Source organism: Budorcas taxicolor, chromosome 17 (genome assembly GCF_023091745.1).
Source record: "Budorcas taxicolor isolate Tak-1 chromosome 17, Takin1.1, whole genome shotgun sequence".
In the NCBI taxonomy this organism is placed as follows: Eukaryota; Metazoa; Chordata; class Mammalia; order Artiodactyla; family Bovidae; genus Budorcas; species Budorcas taxicolor.
The window spans coordinates 5,859,709-5,878,239 of record NC_068926.1 but is presented as its reverse complement, the minus strand read 5'-3'; the positions used below and the strand labels follow the sequence as shown (position 1 = coordinate 5,878,239).

Genomic DNA, 18,531 nt, shown 5'->3' with positions numbered 1-18,531 from the left:
CTGCTCAATTAACTTGAACTGGAGCTGACATCCTTTGTGGGAAGGAGGAAACTACACAAAAAGAAGAGGCTAATAAATTTGCCAAATATAAACATGTTCACAGTGGGGGAAAAGCATTCTATACTCCAAAGAGCACTGACAATGATCAGTGAATCACTGTACCTACATCCTAACTGTTCAAGCTACCACGAGTCATTGATAAAATAAATTTTAAGTGTTTCCCCAGTGTAAGAATACTGAGGCAGGCGGAAGTGAATATCACTATTAGGACAAACTGAAATTACGCTTACTTAATAGGAAGCAATGAGAGCAACACAGCATCACTCCTGTGATATTCCTGTCAACAAGTCCTTGAACTGAATCCACAAATGAGGAAACAGGAAACAAACTCAAATTAAGGGTCCTAGTTCAAAATGGCCTGCAATCTTCAAGAGTTAAAGGGATGGGGGGGGGGGGGGGCGGACAGATCAAGGGACTGTTCTGGATACTTGATAATAAATGCAACACATGATATTGAATGCAATATTTGAACAACTGGTGGAACTCAAACGGGGTCTAAGGAACAGACAGTCTAATATACCAATATCCTGATTTTAATGGTTATATTGTGATTATTCAGAAGAATGTCCCTGTTTATAAGAAAAGCACACTCAAGTGTTTGAGGGTGACAGTACATCATTTTGACGACTTATCAAAAGGTTCTGGGGCAAAATAAATTCTTAGTACTGTACTTGGAACTTTTTTGAATGTTAAATAAGGGGGAAAAGGATATTATCCTGCTTCCTATCATCTGTTACAAACTACCCTTGCCTGTCCCCACATCTCCGTCACCCACTTACTTCATCCCTAAGTCTACCTGAGTCCACCTCTTAAACAGCCTTACACTCAATCCCACCTTTCTAGTACTGCTTAATAAGCACATGCTATCTGCTTCTTGCCCTCTTATACTGCTGCCAGAACAGGAAATGTCAACAACTTGGCATCAGTTTCTAAACTTTTTACATGCCAAGCCCTTTGTTCAAATGAGAGAAAAGCACTGAACAGGTGAAGAGAGAGCAGGGGAGAAGAAAACACTGTGCACAGAGGGAATTAGCAACCTTCGGGGGACTCTGCAAAACTTCTGAAAACAATTGTTCTGGAGGATAAATCTAAACTCCTAAGCACAGTACATAAGACACACCTAATCTGGTCTCACTTCCATCCAGCTTCAATACACACTGGTCTGCCTTTATATTCAATAATTTTTCTCACAGACTATAAACTAAAAAGCTTGGTGATTACAGATTTTTAAAACATACAACTGTTAGTGTCCATCTAAAGTTGTTAGTAGATATTTCTATTTCTTTGTGATAGTCTAAGACTGAAGTCTACTGAAAAACTCTACAACTGTGCAGAGGATCTCCTACAAGCCTTTTGGTGCTTCCTTGGGGCTCAGCTGGTAAAGAATCCACCTATGATACGAGAAACCTGGGTTTCATCTCTGGGTTGGGAAGATCCCCTGGAGAAGGGAATGGCTACCCACTCCACTATTCTGCCTTAGAGAATTCCATGGACAGTATAGCCCATGGGGTTGCAAAGAACTGGACACGACTGAGTGACTTGCACTTCACGTTCACAAGTCTTTTAGGTAGAGTGGCTATCATCACTGCTTGGAGCAAGAAGGGTGTCAGGTCTGGATATGAAAGCTGAAATCTGGCTTAGAAAGATAAATGATCACAGAATTCAGTCAATGTTGTAATTCAGCTGTTCACCATTCAAGTATTAAAAGAGTGGAAAAAATGGGTAAAACACAAATAGTTGACTATTTACCCTCTAATAGTTGACTACTAGACAGTTGATAAACATATGAAAATGTAGTCAATAACATCAGCCATCAAGGAAATGCAAATTAAATCACATGCAAATACAACTTCTCATTCACAAGAATTACTAAAATTAAAAGCAACCAAACACCAGCAAATGTTGGGGAAACAGGAAACAACTGCAACTCTTGTACTTGGCTCCTGGACTTATAAAACGGTCTCACCGCCGGAGAAAATCCCTTGGTGGTTTCTTTTAAAAACACATGCTCTTGGGGCTAGCACATACACTCCTAGGGACTTAACCGAGAGAGACATCTACCAGAAAGGTCGGTATAAGAATGCTTGTATTATAGCAGCTTTATTCAGAATAGCCAAAACTGAAGACAACTCAAATATTCACCAACAGAAAATGGATATACTGAATTGCATTTGTATAATGGAATAGTACACAGAGACAAGAAAGAATGCACTCTGACACATGCCACAACATGGATGAAAAAAAAAGTATGCTGGATGAAAGATGTCAAACACAAAAAAAGCAAGACTATGTACTTCTACTTCTGTGACATTTACAAATACACAGAACTAACCTACAGTGATAATAATCAGAACAACAGCTGCCTAAGTGTGGACTGAATGGAATGAGCATGAGGGAAATTTGGGGAGTGACAGAAATATTCTATGTATCAATAGAGGTATTGGTTATGGTTACATATACATAAGTATATACATTTGTCAAAACTCATCTGTACATTTCACTTTAGATAAAAGCACCTCAATTAAAAATGTACAATTAACTGAAGACAATGCAAAAACTTCTCTGCCTTCCTTGACTCCCAATGTCAGACTGTTACAGGCTGAAGAAGGCTTAGGTCTTTGCTCTGGGCCCATAGTTGAAAACAAAGCAACAAATCCTGAAACATCCAGTAGCAAGGAGAGAGAATTTGTAATGAAGAATACGATATGGCCACATAAGCAGCCACACTAGAGGAAACAATATTTGAAGCCACTGCCTACAGAGCTAGTGATCACAGGATCAAAGAAAGCCAGAATTTGCTAAATTTCAAAAATAACAGCATCTTTAAGAAAGGTCTCAACACCATCACAGTGAGCAAGTACTAACTCAAATCTTTTAACTTTGGCCTCTACTCTGCCTCACTATCGTTTTTACAAGGTTTTAAACTTCAGAAAAAGCATACCACTATAATATAGAAAATGGATTGTCTATAGAAAACCAGTGAGTCTGTTTTTTAAACAGGGTTCCCATCTTGGCGAGCATACTTTTAGCATGGCAACTGTAGTAAACCACACGTGGTAAAGAATGTCATCTTGTTATTTGCTTTTTTATAAATTTAGGGATCTTGCTCTCATCTGCTGTTCCTTGATCTCCTCATGCCTGGGTCCCTGGGAAATTCCAGTCAGTATCTATGCGATTAGAACCCAGGTAACTCTTGCCTGGATTTCTTTTCTTGCTCTCAGGCAAAACAATGACCTCATTTAGATAAGTCTGCCAGAGAAACACTATTCGCAGGTAGACTCTCAGAAATAATCACTCCATCTTCCTCTTCAAATTCCTGGCAGGAAGGCTAAGTGGACACAATCGGGGAAGATACTGCCTGACTGCACTGCACACAAGGTGTCTTCAGAAAATGTGTATTTGAACTGAAAAAACACAGGATTTAAACTCTAACATGTGCCAGGCACTGGGGATACAGTGCTGGCCAAAGACATAAACCATGCACCTAAAAACAGAGTTAGAAAGATAGTTTATAAAAGATGAGACACACTCTGCTCTAGCTAGACCTCTGTAAGACATGTGGATTAAAAATAAGTAAATAAACTTCTAAAAGTTACATAATTATAGTTGAAACCAGGTAAAATAAACTTCATTCTAGCCTGGTTGCATCACTGTTCACCAATGTCTATAGTGACTGAAAAAGCAAAAAATTAAAAAAAAAAAAAAAAAAAAAAGGAGAAAAACCCATCATCACTACTAATACCAAGAAACAAAGAAACAATAGTGAAAGTAAAAGTCGCTCAGGTTTGTCCAACTCTTTGTGACCCCATGGACTATACAGCCCACGGAATTCTCCAGGCCACAGTGGGCAGCCTTTCCTTTCTCCAGGGGATCTTCCCAACCCAGGGATTGAATCCAGGTCTCCCACATTGCAGTGGATTCTTTACCAGGTAGGCCACCTGGGAAGCCCAATTATAATTACAAGAAGAAACCCAATCATAAATTAAAGAAGAAACAATTATAATTCATTCAAAACTATTCTTTCTTTTCTAGTAATGACTAAGCTATTATTTTTTAAATAGAAGTATGATTTTCTTACAAAGACCTTTTCTGTGTACATGAAAATAAAGCAACACTGTAATAATGATTAAATCGGTAAACTAGATCCTTACGTAATGACCTGTAATTTTTCAGACAAGAAATTTTTTACATTTTTCAGGTTATAGAACAGCATTTCTGGGCAAACCTAACAAGGCAGTAGTTGTACAACATTCTCAAACTTCCAAACACCCTCAATTTCAGTACAAACAATGCTGTGTTATACACTCAGTCTAAAACTAAGAGGCAGCCTTGTGGGTTAGTCACAACTTGAATTCCTTATCACAATGACGACGGAATACGGATTTTACCACTAAACTCAGCCATTCAAATAACTGGGAAGTCAGTAACAGTGGTTATCACTGCTCTCCAGAACTACTGATTTTCAGATTTATTTGAAGGAGTATTTCTTAGAACTTCCAAGTTCCTGGATAGGAATCCTTCATACTGAAGTTATCCCTCTCCCCTAGATAAAAATAGAGGGTTAAGTCAAAAGAACAGTGATAATTAATTGAAAGCTATAAAATATGTCTTTGTTTTTCTACTCCAGCAATTCAATTACTCCAGATATAAAAAATAAAATATTAGTAGGGGATTTTACAGGTTTCTAAGAAGGCTGTTTTGTTGTTTCTTTAAGTATTCAAATCCGTGAAGATACTCCCACTACATTCATGTCATCAGCAAGCATTCCCAGAGCATCTACTAGGAGCTAACACTATGCCATGTGCAACACATTCATTTCATCTACAGTCCTGACAGCATTACTCCCATTTTATAAAACAGGAAACAACCTTGGATTAAGGTCATTTGCCTGAATGTTTACAGTCAGTAAGATTTAGTAACATGATAGAAATTCAGACATGTCTGAGCCAAGGTTTATGTTCATCCCGCTAGACCAACCTCCAACAAAATAAAAATCCTGAAGCACCAAGAAAAACAAAAAGGACACAAGAGACAGTAACACAACGCCATTACAACTATCTCTTCAATGCAACAGTCCCTGCTGTGCTCACGTTAGCAGCACGTGTACTGAAACTGGAGCAAGACCGAGAAGATTAGCACGGCCCCAGCGCAAGGACAACACGCAGCTTTGTGAAGCATTTCACAGGTTTAAACCCCAAAGTTAGCAGAAGGAAAGACATCATAAACATGAGAGCAGAAATAAACAAAAAGAAATGAAGGAAATAATAGTAAAGATTAATAAAACTAAAAGCTGGTTCTTTGAGAAGATAAACCAAATTGACAAACCAGACTCATCAAGAAACAAGAAAAAGAGAAGAATCAAATCAACAATGTTAGAAATGAAACAGGAGAGGCTGTAACAGACAGTGCAGAAATACAAAGGATCAGAGAAGGCAATGGTGACCCACTCCAGCATTCTTGTCTGGAAAATCCCATGGGTGGAGGAGCCTGATAGGCTGCAGACCACGAGGTCGCTGGGAGTCGGACACGACTGAGCGACTTCACTTTCACTGTTCACTTTCATGCACTGGAGGAGGACATGGCAACCCACTCCAGTGTTCTTGCCTGGAGAATCCCAGGGACGGGGGAGCCTGGTAGGCTGCCGTCTATGGGGTCGTACAGAGTCGGACACGACTGAAGCGACTTAGCAGCAGCAGCATAAGAAACTATTACGAGCAACTACATGCCAATAAAATGAACAACCTGGAAGAAACGGACATATTCTTAGAAAAATTCCACCTGAACCAGGAAGAAACAGTAACTATGAAGAAGCCAATCACAAGCACTGAAACCAAAACTGTGATTTAAACAATCTCTCAAAAAGCAAAAGGTCAGTACCAGCTGGCTTCACAGGTGAATTTCACCAAACATTTAGAAAAGAGCTAATGCCTATCTTTCTCAAACTCTTCCAAAAAATTTCAGAGGAAGAAACACTTCCAATCTCATTCTACATGGTCACCATCACCCCAATATCAAAACCAGATAGACTTCACAAAAAAAGAAAATTATAGGCCAGTACCACTGATGAAAATAGATACAGAAATCCTTAACAAACAATTCAACAACACTAAAAAGATCAACTTGGGTTTATCTCAGGTATGCAAAGATTCTTCAATACATGCAAATCAATCAATATGATACACCATATTAACAACTGAAAGATAAAAGCCATATGATCATTTCAATAGATGTAGAAAAGCTGTCGACAAAATTCAGCATCCATTTATGATAAAAACTCTTCAAAAGATGGGCATAGAAGGAACCTACCTCAACATAATAAAGGCCATATATGATAAACCCACAGCAAACATTATTCTCAGTGGTGAAAAACTGAAAGCATTCCCTCTAAGAACAGGAACCAGACAAGGGTGCCCACTCTCTCCACTATTATTCAACATAATAAACTACTCTTATTGTAGTTTCATAAGTCCTAACTACAACACTCAGAGAAGAAAAAGAAATAAAAGGAATCCAGATTGGAAAAAAGAAGTAAAACTCTTTGCAGATGACGTGATACTATACATGGAAAACCCTAAAGATTCTATCAGAAGATTACTAGGGCAAATCAATGAATTTAGCAAAGTTGCACAATACAAAATCAATACACAGAAATAAGAACTTGCATTCTTATACACTAACAACAAAAAATCAGAAAGAGAAAGTAAGGAAACAACCCCATTTACCACTGCAACAAAACGAATAAAATATCTAGGAATAAACCTACCTAAAATCACTGCAGATGGTGACTGCAGCCATGAAATTAAAAGACGCTTACTCCTTGGAAGAAAAGTTATGACCAACCTAGATAGTGTATTCAAAAGCAGAGACATTACTTTGCCAACAAAGGTCCGTCCAGTCAAGGCTATGGTTTTTCCTGTGGTCATGTATGGATGTGCGAGTTGAACTGTGAAGAAAGCTGAGTGCTGAAGAATTGATGCTTTTGAACTGTGGTGTGGGAGAAGACTCTTGAGAGTCCCTTGGACTGCAAGGACATCCAACCAGTCCATTCTGAAGGAGATCAGCCCTGGGATTTCTTTGGAAGGAATGATGCTAAAGCTGAAACTCCAGTACTTTGGCCACCTCATGCCAAGAGTTGACTCATTGGAAAAGACTCTGATGCTGGGAGGGATTGGGGGCAGGAGGAGAAGGAGACGACAGAGGATGAGATGGCTGGATGGCACCACAGACTCAATAGATGTGAGTCTGAGTGAACTCCGGGAGTTGGTGATGGACAGGGAGGCCTGGCGTCCTGTGATTCATGGGGTCACAAAGAGTCGGACGCGACTGAACTGAACTGAACTGATTCTCCTTTCTCATATTTCTTCCAATTAGGAACAGGAACAGTGAGTGGGTCGGTGGTCCATTTGGTCAAAGCCAAATCGACAGTGAAAACAGCTGCATAAAACTGAGGTCATAAAACCCAGTGGTTAGGAGCCCATGTTCAGCAGTAGATGACAATACAAATTTACTTCTACCACTATTAAGCTATGTAAACTTGGACATATCACCCAGTGCCTTTAATCTCAGTGATCTCATCTGCAAAAGGGAATTTAAAATGACACCTCTACCTCACAGAGTTATTTTGAGGATTAGAGAGATAATGCATGTAAAATGTTTTAAGATGTGCCTGACACATAGTGAGTACTTAATATGTTATTCTTATTAGCTAATAAATAACCTTCTGTTATCAACTTTTAGAACACGTCAAAATAGGTTACTTCATCATGAATTAGGTATGACATAGAAGAAGATTAGCAGTGTCTTTCTTAGAGATATGCAATTCAATTCTTAACTCCATTTGGGTATACAAATATAAGGTTAGAGTGAGTATCTTCAAAACCAAAGCAGTTCAAAGGTTACAAGAGGAGAGTTTGGGGCGGTGGGGTGGGGTGGGCAGAACAGATCTATTGTACACTACTGGTGGGAATGCAAACTGGTACAGCTCCTGTGGAAAACAGCACCATATGCTCTAGAAATCCCACTTCCGGGTACAAATCCAAAGGAAATGAAAACAGGATACTGAAGAGATATCTGCATCTTATGTGCATTATTCACCAAAGCTACGATGGGGAATCGACCTAAGCGTCCACTAATGGATGAATGGATAAAATCATGGAATCTTCAACAAAAAAAGCCAAACTCACAGAAACAGGTTGGTAAGAAGAAAGAAGCTTTCAGCTGTACGATTAATGATGTCTGAGGATTCAATGTAAATCAGGATGACTAAAGTAGACAACACTGTATTAGAGAACTGAAATTTGCTAATGGAGCAGAACTTAAACGTTCTCAAGGGAAAAAGAGAGAAATAAGTGAGGTGAGGCGCCGTTGCTGTTTAGTCTCTAAGTCATGTCCTATTCTGCTGCAACCGAATGGACTACAGCTCACCAGACTCCTCTGTCCATGGGCTCTCCCAGGCAAGAATGCTGAAAGAGTTGCCATTTCCTTCTCCAGGGGATCTTCCCTACCCAGCCATCAGACCCATGTCTCTTGCACCGGTAGGCAGATTATCTACCACTGAGCCACCAGGAACGCCTTGGATGTGTTAATTACCTATATGGGGAAATTCATTCATAATGAATATATATTAATATATAAAATCACCACTATACACAGTTTAAATATCTTACAATTTTAGATGTCAACTATAGCTTCCCTGGCGACTCAGACGGTGAAGAATCTGCCTGCAATACAGGAGACCCGGTTCAACCCCTTGGTCAAGAAGATGCCCTGGATAAGGGAATGGCTACCCAGTCTAGTATTCTTGCCTGGAGAACCCCATGAACAGAGAGGCCTGGTGGGCTATAGTCCATGGGGTCGCAAGGAGTCAGACACAAGTGACTAACACTTTCACTTTTTTTCAGACCTCAATAAAGCTAAAATTAATTTCTAAAAAAGAACATTCTAACACCCTAGAAATCCCTCTTGGGAATCCATTATCTACTTAAATCTATCTTCACCCACAAGAGTAACTATGACTTTTAACACCATTGATTAATTTTGCCTGTTTCTGAAATCTATATAAATTACATGATATAGTTTATACTCTTGTATAACTTGCATCTCTTTGGGGGGTTTGTTTCTGTCTGCTTTTTCAGCTGAGCATTATGTACTTAAATCTGTCTATATTGTTATCTATGGGCTTCCCTGGTGGTTCAGCAGCAAAGAATCTGCCTGTCAATACAGGAGACTTGGGTTGGATCCCTGGGTCAGGAAGATTTCCTGGAGAAAGAAACAGCAACCCATTCCAGTATTCTTGCCTGGGAAATTTCGTGGACAGGGGAACCTGGTGGGCTACAGTTCATGGGGTCACAAAAGTCGGACACAACTTAGCAACTCAACAACAACGTATTGCTCTCTATAACCCTGAACATTCACTGGGAGGAGGGACGCTGAATCTCCAATACTCTGGCCCCCTGATGTGAAGAGCTGACTCATTGGAAAAGACTCTGATGGTGGGCAAGATTGAAGGCAGGAGGAGAAGTGGGCAACACAGGATGAGACGACTGGATGGCATCAATGACTCCATGGACATGAGTTTGAGCAAACTCCAGGGGATAGACTTTTATTCTTCCTCTAATTAAAAATATTTAATTGCAATTATTTAATTACCACTCACAGTTTAGGGTTTTGGCTTTCAAATATGGTCCTTATAGCTAAACCAGTATATGCTGGAATAATACACCATTACTACCTTTCTAAATGAACCAGAACACTAAGGAATCAAACAGCAAATAAGGGAAAGTATTCCTTTATAAAATTATGTTAGTAAATGAAAAAGAAACGAGAGAATTAGAATGCTAACATTTTAATTTCAATAAATTAACGGACGGAGACCTGAGTATCAACAGCTGCTAACATCATAAAAGGAAGGAAATTAGACACAAGGTGACTCCTAAGGAAATAACTCACCATGCCATGACAGAGGGATCAAACCAAGCCTAAGAAAGCCTCTGAATCCAGCTGCCAATTGGAGGAAATTAAAAAGGACGAGGAATATGTTGAACTGTACCATGATGTATGCAATTAGTCAAATCCAGACTATGAAAAACAGATCAAACAGATACATTTTAAGAAAGGTATAGCATATAAACCTGTAGATTGAAATAGATTTAAAGAAACAGTCATTTTTTTTAAATGGTCAAGATTAAACAACAATATCTTGAACATTTGAAAAAGACTTACTGTTTATTTTTATTAAAAATATTTCAATAATTTAAATATTTAAATGTTAATTACTTTATAATATTTAAAAATAAGAAACAGTAATTCTTTTTTTAAATGGTCAAGATTAAACAACAGTATCTAGGGAGACATAATTGAGTGAGAGTATCATAAACAAAAGGAGCTGATCTCTGTAAGAGTAACTTAGAGGAAAGTGAATATGAAAGTCACTCAGTCATGTCAGACTCTTTGCAACCTCATTGACTATACCGTCCGTTGAATTCTCCAGGCCAGAATACTGGAGTACGTAGCCTTTCCCTTCTCCAGGGGATCTTCCCAACCTAGGTCTCCCGCACTGCAGGTGGATTCTTTACCAGCTGAGCCACAAGGGAAGCCCAACTCAGAGGAAAAGAGTTACTTAAAAGAAGGGATGGGGCTATGATTGAGTCAGGGCACATGGAGGTGCTTCTGGGATAGTTGACAGACTTCTGTGTATTGAGCTGTGTGGTACTTACAACAATGTATCATCTATCAACATTAAAAAAAAAGATTAAAAAATGGGCAGGAGGTCTGAGTAGACATTTCTCCAGAGAAGATTTGGAGATGGCTAACATGCGCATAAAAAGATGCTCAATATCACTAATGCTCAACCAGCTTTACACCCTTCAGGAAAAATCCTTTGTGATTGGATGCTTAATGTCTGCCAGGAAACTGGTAGCCAAGATGTTGAAGCTACAGTTATTTTATGATAGCACATTTTCCTTATCTGCCTCTTTTTATTCCATCACTGTTTACCCTTATTTTAAAATATTTTATAGCCATACTTATGATGCTCTTGATTTCTTGATTCCATAAATCAATTTCATTCAAATCCAAAGAGTGCCAAGTCTTTATGTATATTTCGTACCAAACTGAATTAGAAGACAAAAAAGTTGAGCTTTCATAATTGCTACAAAGATAAATAATGGAGAAATTTGGTGCTAAACAACATAATACAAAAATATATATATTTATTAGCAATATACAGTATAACTAATAAAACTACCTGAGGAGTGTAATGCTTATTTTTTGTGCGTGTATATCTTTGCAATCTATTTTATATATATTGACAAAAGAGACTGTGAAATACTTTGCCATGGAGAATATATGACCAGACCAGAGCATGTGTAGGAAGGCATTTTGGTAATCATTAACTGTCCTGAAATGACAGACTACAAGTTATGAAGTGTGTCATCTGCACTTTAATCGGGAATATTAGCAAATCTCCAAATGTTAGCCACATTGGTTTCCCTTGTACATTCTTTATGCATGGTATTTCAATGCTATACCTAGGTGGTCCTTTTTAAACAAAACATTTGCAAAACAGGGGGATTATTTGTTTTTAAAGCTTTTGTAAATAAAGGCTTCAGAAATGTTTTCTTACAAAAAAAGAAAAAATCAGACAAATGCAAATCAAAAACTACAATGAGATAACGCCTCACATCTGTTAGAACGGCCATTACCAAAATTCTACAAATAGCAAAACACTGGCAAGGATGTGGGAAAAAGGGAACCCTAGCACACTGCTAGTCAGAATGTGAACTGGTGCAGTTAACTACGGAAAACAGTATGAAGGGTCCTCAAAAAACTAAAAATAGAAGTACCATGTGACCCAGCAATTCTAGACCTGGGTATATATCCAAAAAAAAAAAAAACCAGACTAATTTGAAAAGATATATGCACCAGCATTATTTATAATTGAAAAGATATGGAAGCAAGCTAAGTGTTTATCAACAGATGAATGCATAAAGATACAGAATATTACTCAGCCATAAAAAAAAGAAATTCTGCCATTTGCAACATCATCGATGGGCCTATTTAACACTTAGTGAAATAAGACAAACACTGGATATACATGGAATCTAAAAAATAAAACAAATGAATGAATATAACAGAACAGAAACAAACTCACAGATGAAGAGAACAAACTAAAGGGGAAAGAAGCCAGACAGGGATAGGAGATTAAGAGATACAAACCACTGTGTATTAAATACATGAGCAACGATGAAATATTGTATAGCACAGAGAAACATGTTATAATAATTTTAAATGGAGCATACTGTATAAAAATATTGAATCACCATGTTGCAGACCAAAAACTAAAACTATAAATCAAACATCCTTCAACAAAAAAGCATACATCATCTTAATGCACCGAAGTATATATTGGTTTTATATAGTTTCCTGTATCTATAATTTATTTTACAATAAAAAGAACAGCTTAAAAACTAGAAGATTATAGATAAGATCTATTTAACAAAATTCATCAGCAATGGTCCAGCGTCATCTGAATTATTTTCAACAATAACTTTCATTCCAAACTCTTACAGTAAATATCATTTCAAAGTAAAAAGAGAGAAAATTTGACAAAGTGTGTTGAACTGCCTGTGATTCAGTTGCTAAGTTGTGTCCAACTCTTGTGCCCCCATGGACTGTAGCCTGCCACACTCTTCTGTCCATGGGATTCTCCAGGCAAGAATACTGGACTGGGTTGCTGTTTCCTTCTCCAGAGGATCTTCTTGACCCAGGAATCGAACCCGGGTCTCCTGCACTGCAGGCAGATGCTTTACTGACTGAACTATGAGGAAAGCCCTAAATGCCTGAAGCATATCTTAATAATTCTAAAAGAAACTACTCAGTACAATATCCACTCATTGCTCCTGTAGCAGTCTAACAGCTGCCAAATTTGGCAAATTTAACAAATTTGGGGATGCAGCACATACCTCGAAGCCAGTTAATTTACTCCTAGATACCTCTTCATTTCACAATTATACAAGCAGTATTCAAAACAGTAATTCACTTATGTAGCTGGGTAACAAGCTACAGCTGCCAGACTCTTGGGCTTTTATGGATTTCTTCTACTCTCAAAACATCTAGAAAAGTCACCTAAATTTCAGACAGTAATTTGAAGAAACCTTTGGTATCTCACTTTAGAGTTACAAAGTTTGATGATATTCTTCTAAAATTCAAAACTCCTGATTACATTAAAACATAATCATATAGATACTCTCTTGAGGTGGATGTGCTACTCATTTTTCCCTGCCATTCTAAACTAGGTTGAATTAATCATAAATGACAATAAACTATGAAGTATCTGATAGGAAATGAAGCAGATGTGACACGTAAAGAAGCAATCTAGCCCTCGGATAGCCTGAAATCTAGTTGTAGATATAAGTATGTATTACTCTATGAAAGCGGAAGTGTTAGTCTCTCAGTCGTGCCGACCCTTTGCAAACCTATGGACTGTAGCCCACCAAACTTCTTTGTCCACAGAATTCTCCAGGCGAGAATACTAAAGTCGTTAGCCATTCCCTTCTCTAGAGGATCTTCCCAATGCAGGGACTGAACCAAGGTCTCCTGCATTCCGTTCAGTTCGCTCACTCAGTCATGTGACTCTTTGCAACTGCAGGGACTGCAGCACACCAGGCCTTCTGGTCCATCACCAACTCCAGAGTTTACTCAAACTCATGTCCATCCAGTCGGTGATGCCATCCAACTATCTCATCTTCTGTCATCCCCCCTCCTCTCGCCTTCAACCTTTCCGAGATCAGGGTCTTTTCTAATGAGTCAGCTCTTCCCATCAGGTGGCCAAAGTACTGGAGCTTCAGCTTCAGCATCAGTCCTTCCAGTGAATATTCAGGACTGACTCCTTTAGGATGGACTGGTTAGATCTCCTTGCAGCCCAAGCGACTCTCAAGAGTCTTCTCCAACACCAAGTTCAAAAGCATCAATTCTTCGGTGCTCAGCTTTCTTTATAGACCAACTCACATCCACACATGACTACTGGAGAAACCATAGCTTTGACTAGATGGACCTTTGTTGGCAAAGTAATGTCTCTGCTTTTTTAATATGCTGTCTAGGTTGGTCATAACTTTCCTTCCAAGGAGCAAGCATCTTTTAATTTCATGTCTGCAGTTACCATCTGCAGTGATTTTGGAACCTCAAAAATGAAATCTGTCACTGTTTCCATTGCTGCCCCATCTTTTTGTCATGACATGATAGGACCGGATGACATGATCATAGTGTTCTAAATGGTGACTTTTAAGCCAACGTTTTCACTCTCCTCTTTCACTTTCATCAAGAGGCTCTTTAGTTCTTCTTTGCTTTAAGCCAGCCTGATCACACAGACCACAGTTTGTCTCACTCAGTGAAACTAAGCCATGACGTGTGGAGTCAACCAAGGCAGAGGGATCATGGCGGAGAGGTCTGACAGAAAGTAGTCCACTGGAGTAGGGAATGGCAAACCACTTCAGCATTCTTGCTTTGACAACCCCAAGAACTGTATAAAACAGCAAAAAATAGGACACTGAAAGATGAACTCCCCAGGTCAGTAGGTGCCCAATATACTACTGGAGATCAGGGGAAATAGCTCCAGAAAGAATGTAGGGAGGAAACAAAAGGAAAAACAACATCCAGTTGTGGATGTGACTGGTCATAGAAGCAAGGTCCGATGCTATAAAGAGCAATATTGCATAGGACCCTGGAATGAATCAAGGCAAATTGGAAGTAGTCAAACAGGAGATGGCAAGAGAGAACATGGACATTCTAGGAATCAGTGAATTAAAATGGACTGGAGTGGGTGAATTTAACTCAGATGACCATTATATCTACTACTATGGGTAGGAAGCACTTAGAAAAATGGAGTAGCCATTATGGTCAACAAGAGAGTCCGAAATGCAGTACTTGGATGCAATCTCAAAAACGACATAATGATCTCTGTTCGTTTCCAAGGCAAACCATTCAATATCACAGTAATGCAAGTCTATGCCCTGACCAGTAATGCTGAAGAAGCTGAAGTTAAACGGTTCTATGAAGACCTATAAGACCTTTTAGAACTAACACCCAAAAAAGATGTCCTTTACATTATAGGGGACTGGAATGCAAAAGTAGGAAGTCAAGAAACACCTGGGGTAACAGGCACACTTGGCCTTGGGAGTACAGAATGAAGCAGGGCAAAGACTAATAAGAGTTTTGCCAAGAGAACGCACTGCTCAGAGCAAACACCCTCTTCCAACAACACAAGAGAAGACTCTACACATGGACATCACCAGATGGTCAACACCGAAATCAGACTGGTTCTATTCTTTGCAGTCAAAGATGGAGAAGCTCTATAGAGTCAACAAAAACAAGACCGGGAGCTGACTGTGGCTCAGTTCATGAACTCCTTATTGCCAAATTCAGACTTAAATTGAAGAAAGTGGGGAAAATCACTAGACCATTCATGTATGACCGAAATCAAATCGCTTATGACTATACAGTGGAAGTGAGAAACAGATTCAAGGGACTAGATCTGATAGACAGAGTGCCTGATGAACTACAGACGGAGGTTTGTGATATTGTACGGGAGGCAAGGAGCAAGACCATCCCCAAGAAAAAGAAATGCAAAAAAGAAAAATGGCTGTCTAGGAGGCCTTACAAATAGCTGTGAAAAGAAGAGAAGCGAAAAGCAAAGAAGGAAAGATATACCCATCTGAATGCAGAGTTCCAAAGAATAGCAAGGAGAGATAAGAAAGCCATCCTCAGTGATCAGTGCAAAGAAATAGAGGAAAATAATAGAATGGGAAAGACTAGAGATCTCTTCAAGAAAATTAGAGATACCAAGGGAACATTTCATGCAAAGATAGGCTCAATAAAGGACAGAAATGGTATGGACCTAAAAGAAGCAGAAGATATTAAGAAGAGGTGGCAAGAATACACAGAAGAACTGTACAAAATAAATCTTCACGACCCAGATAATCACAATGGTGTGATCACTCACCTAGACCCAGACATCTGGAATACAAAGTCAAGTGGGCCTTAGGAAGTATCACGAAGAACAAAGCTAGTGGAGGTGATGGAATTCCAGTTGAGCTATTTCAAATCCTAAAAGATGATGCTGTGAAAGTGCTGCACTCAATATGAGCAAATTTGGAAAACTCAGCAGTGGCCACAGGACTGGAAAAGGTCAGTTTTCATTCCAATTCCTAAGAAATGCCAAAGAATGTTCAAACTACAAACATAATTGCACTCATCTCACATGCTAGTAAAGTGATGCTCAAAATTCTCCAAGCCAGGCTTCAGCAATACATGAACCATGAACTTCCAGATGTTCAAGGTGGTTTTAGAAAAGGCAGAGGAACCGGATATCAAATTGCCAAAATTTGCTCAATCACTGAAAAAGCAAGTGAGTTCCAGAAAAAAACATCTATTTCTGCTTTATTGACTATGCCAAAGCCTTTGACTGTGTGGATCACAACAAACTGTGGAAAATTCTGAAAAAGATGGGAATACTAGACCACCTGATCTGCCTCTTGAGAAACCTGTATGCAGGTTAGCAAGCAACAGTTAGAACTGGACATGAAACAACAGACTGGTTCCAAATCGGGAAAGGAGTACGTCAAAGCTGTATACTGTCACCCTGCTTAGTTAACTTACATGCAGAATACATCATGAGAAACTCTGGGCTGGATGAAGCACAATCTGGAGTCAAGATTGCCAGGAGAAATATCAATAACCTCAGATATGCAGATGACACGACCCTTACGGCAGAAAGTGAAGAGGAACTAAAGAGCTTCTTGATGAAAGTGAAAGAGGAGAGTGAAAAAGTTGCCTTAAAGGTCAACATTCAGAAAACTAACATCATGGCATCCAGTCCCATCACTTCACGGCAAGTAGATGGGGAAACAGTGGAAATAGTGGCTGACTTTATTTTTTAGGGCTCCACCATCACTGCAGATGGTAACTGAAGCCATGAAATAAAAAGACACTTGCTCCTTGGAAGGAAAGTTATGGCCAACCTAGACAACATATTAAAAAGCAGAGACATTACTTTGTCAATAAAGGTCTAGTCAAGGCTATGGTTTTTCCAGTGGTCATGTATGGATGTGAGAGTTGGACTATAAAGAATGCTGAGTGCTGAAGAATTGATACTTTTGAACTTGGTGTTGGAGAAGACTTTTGAGAGTCCCTTGGACTGCAAAGAGATCCAACCAGTCCATCCTAAAGGAGATCAGTCCTGGGTGTTCATTGGAAGGACTGATGTCGAAGCTGAAACTGCCATACTTTGGCCGTCTGATGCGAAGAGCTGACTCATTTGAAAAGACCCTGATGCTGGAAAAGACTGAAGTCGTGAGGAGAAGGGGATGACAGAGGATGAGATGGTTGGATGGCATCACCCACTTGAGTTTGGGTAAACTCCGGGAGTTGGTGATGGACAGGGAGGCCTGGCGTGCTGCAGTTCATGGGGTCGCAAAGAGTCAGACATGACTGAGGGACAGAACCGAACTGATTAAGGGTGGTGTCATCTGCATATCTGAGGTTATTGATATTTCTCCAGGCAATCTTGATTCCTGCTTGTGCTTCATCCAGCCTAACATTTCTCATGATGTACTCTGCATATAAGTTAAATAAACAGCATGACAATATACAGCCTTGATGTACTCCTTTCCTGACTTGGAACCAGTGCGTTGTTCCATGTCAAGTTCTAACTGTTGCTTCCTGATCTGCAGATTTCTCAAGAGGCAGGTCAGGTGGTCTGGTATTCCTATCTCTCAAAGAATTTTCCACAGTTTGTCATGATCCACACAATCAAATCTTTGGCATAGTCAATGAGGCAGAAATAGATGTTTTTCTGGAAATGTCTCGCTTTTTAGATGATCCAACAGATATTGACAACTTGATCTCTGGTTCTTCTGCTTTTTCTAAATCCGATTTGAACATCTGGAAGCTCATGGTTCATGTATTGTTGAAGCCTGGTTTGGAGAATTTTGAGCATTACTTTGCCAACGTGTGAGATGAGTGCAAGTGTTCGGTAGTTTGAACATTCTTCAGCATTGCCTTTCTTTGGGATTAGAATCAAAACTGACCCTTTTCCAGTCCTGTGGCCACTGCTGAGTTTTCCAAAATTGCTGGCATATTGAGTGCAGCACTTTCACAGCATCATCTTTCAGGATTTGAAATAGCTCAACTGGAATTCCATCACCTCCACTAGCTTTGTTCATAGAGATGCTTCCTAAGTCTCACTTTACTTCGCATTCCAGGATGTCTGGGTCTAGGTGAGTGATCACGGCATCATAATTATCCGGGTTGTGAGGAGCTTTCTTGTATAGTTCTTCTGTGTATTGCTGCCACCTTTTCTTAATATCCTCTGCTTCTGTTAGGTCCATACCATTTCTGTCCTTTATTGTACCATCTTTGCATGAAAGATATTCCCATCTCCCGCATTGCAGGCAGATTCTTTACTATCTGAGTCAC

General features: G+C 39.3%; 1 protein-coding gene and 1 non-coding gene across 2 annotated transcripts in view; one reads left to right on the top strand and one right to left on the bottom strand.

Annotated features, from left to right (window-relative positions):
• FBXW7 (F-box and WD repeat domain containing 7) overlaps positions 1 to 18,531 on the bottom strand; it is a 219,574-nt gene that overhangs the window by 104,146 nt on the left and 96,897 nt on the right. The gene's annotated exons all lie outside the window — the stretch shown is intronic.
• On the top strand, positions 5,143 to 5,249 carry LOC128062690 (U6 spliceosomal RNA). Its single transcript, XR_008200843.1, has one exon. It is a non-coding gene; the product is annotated as a U6 spliceosomal RNA (small nuclear RNA).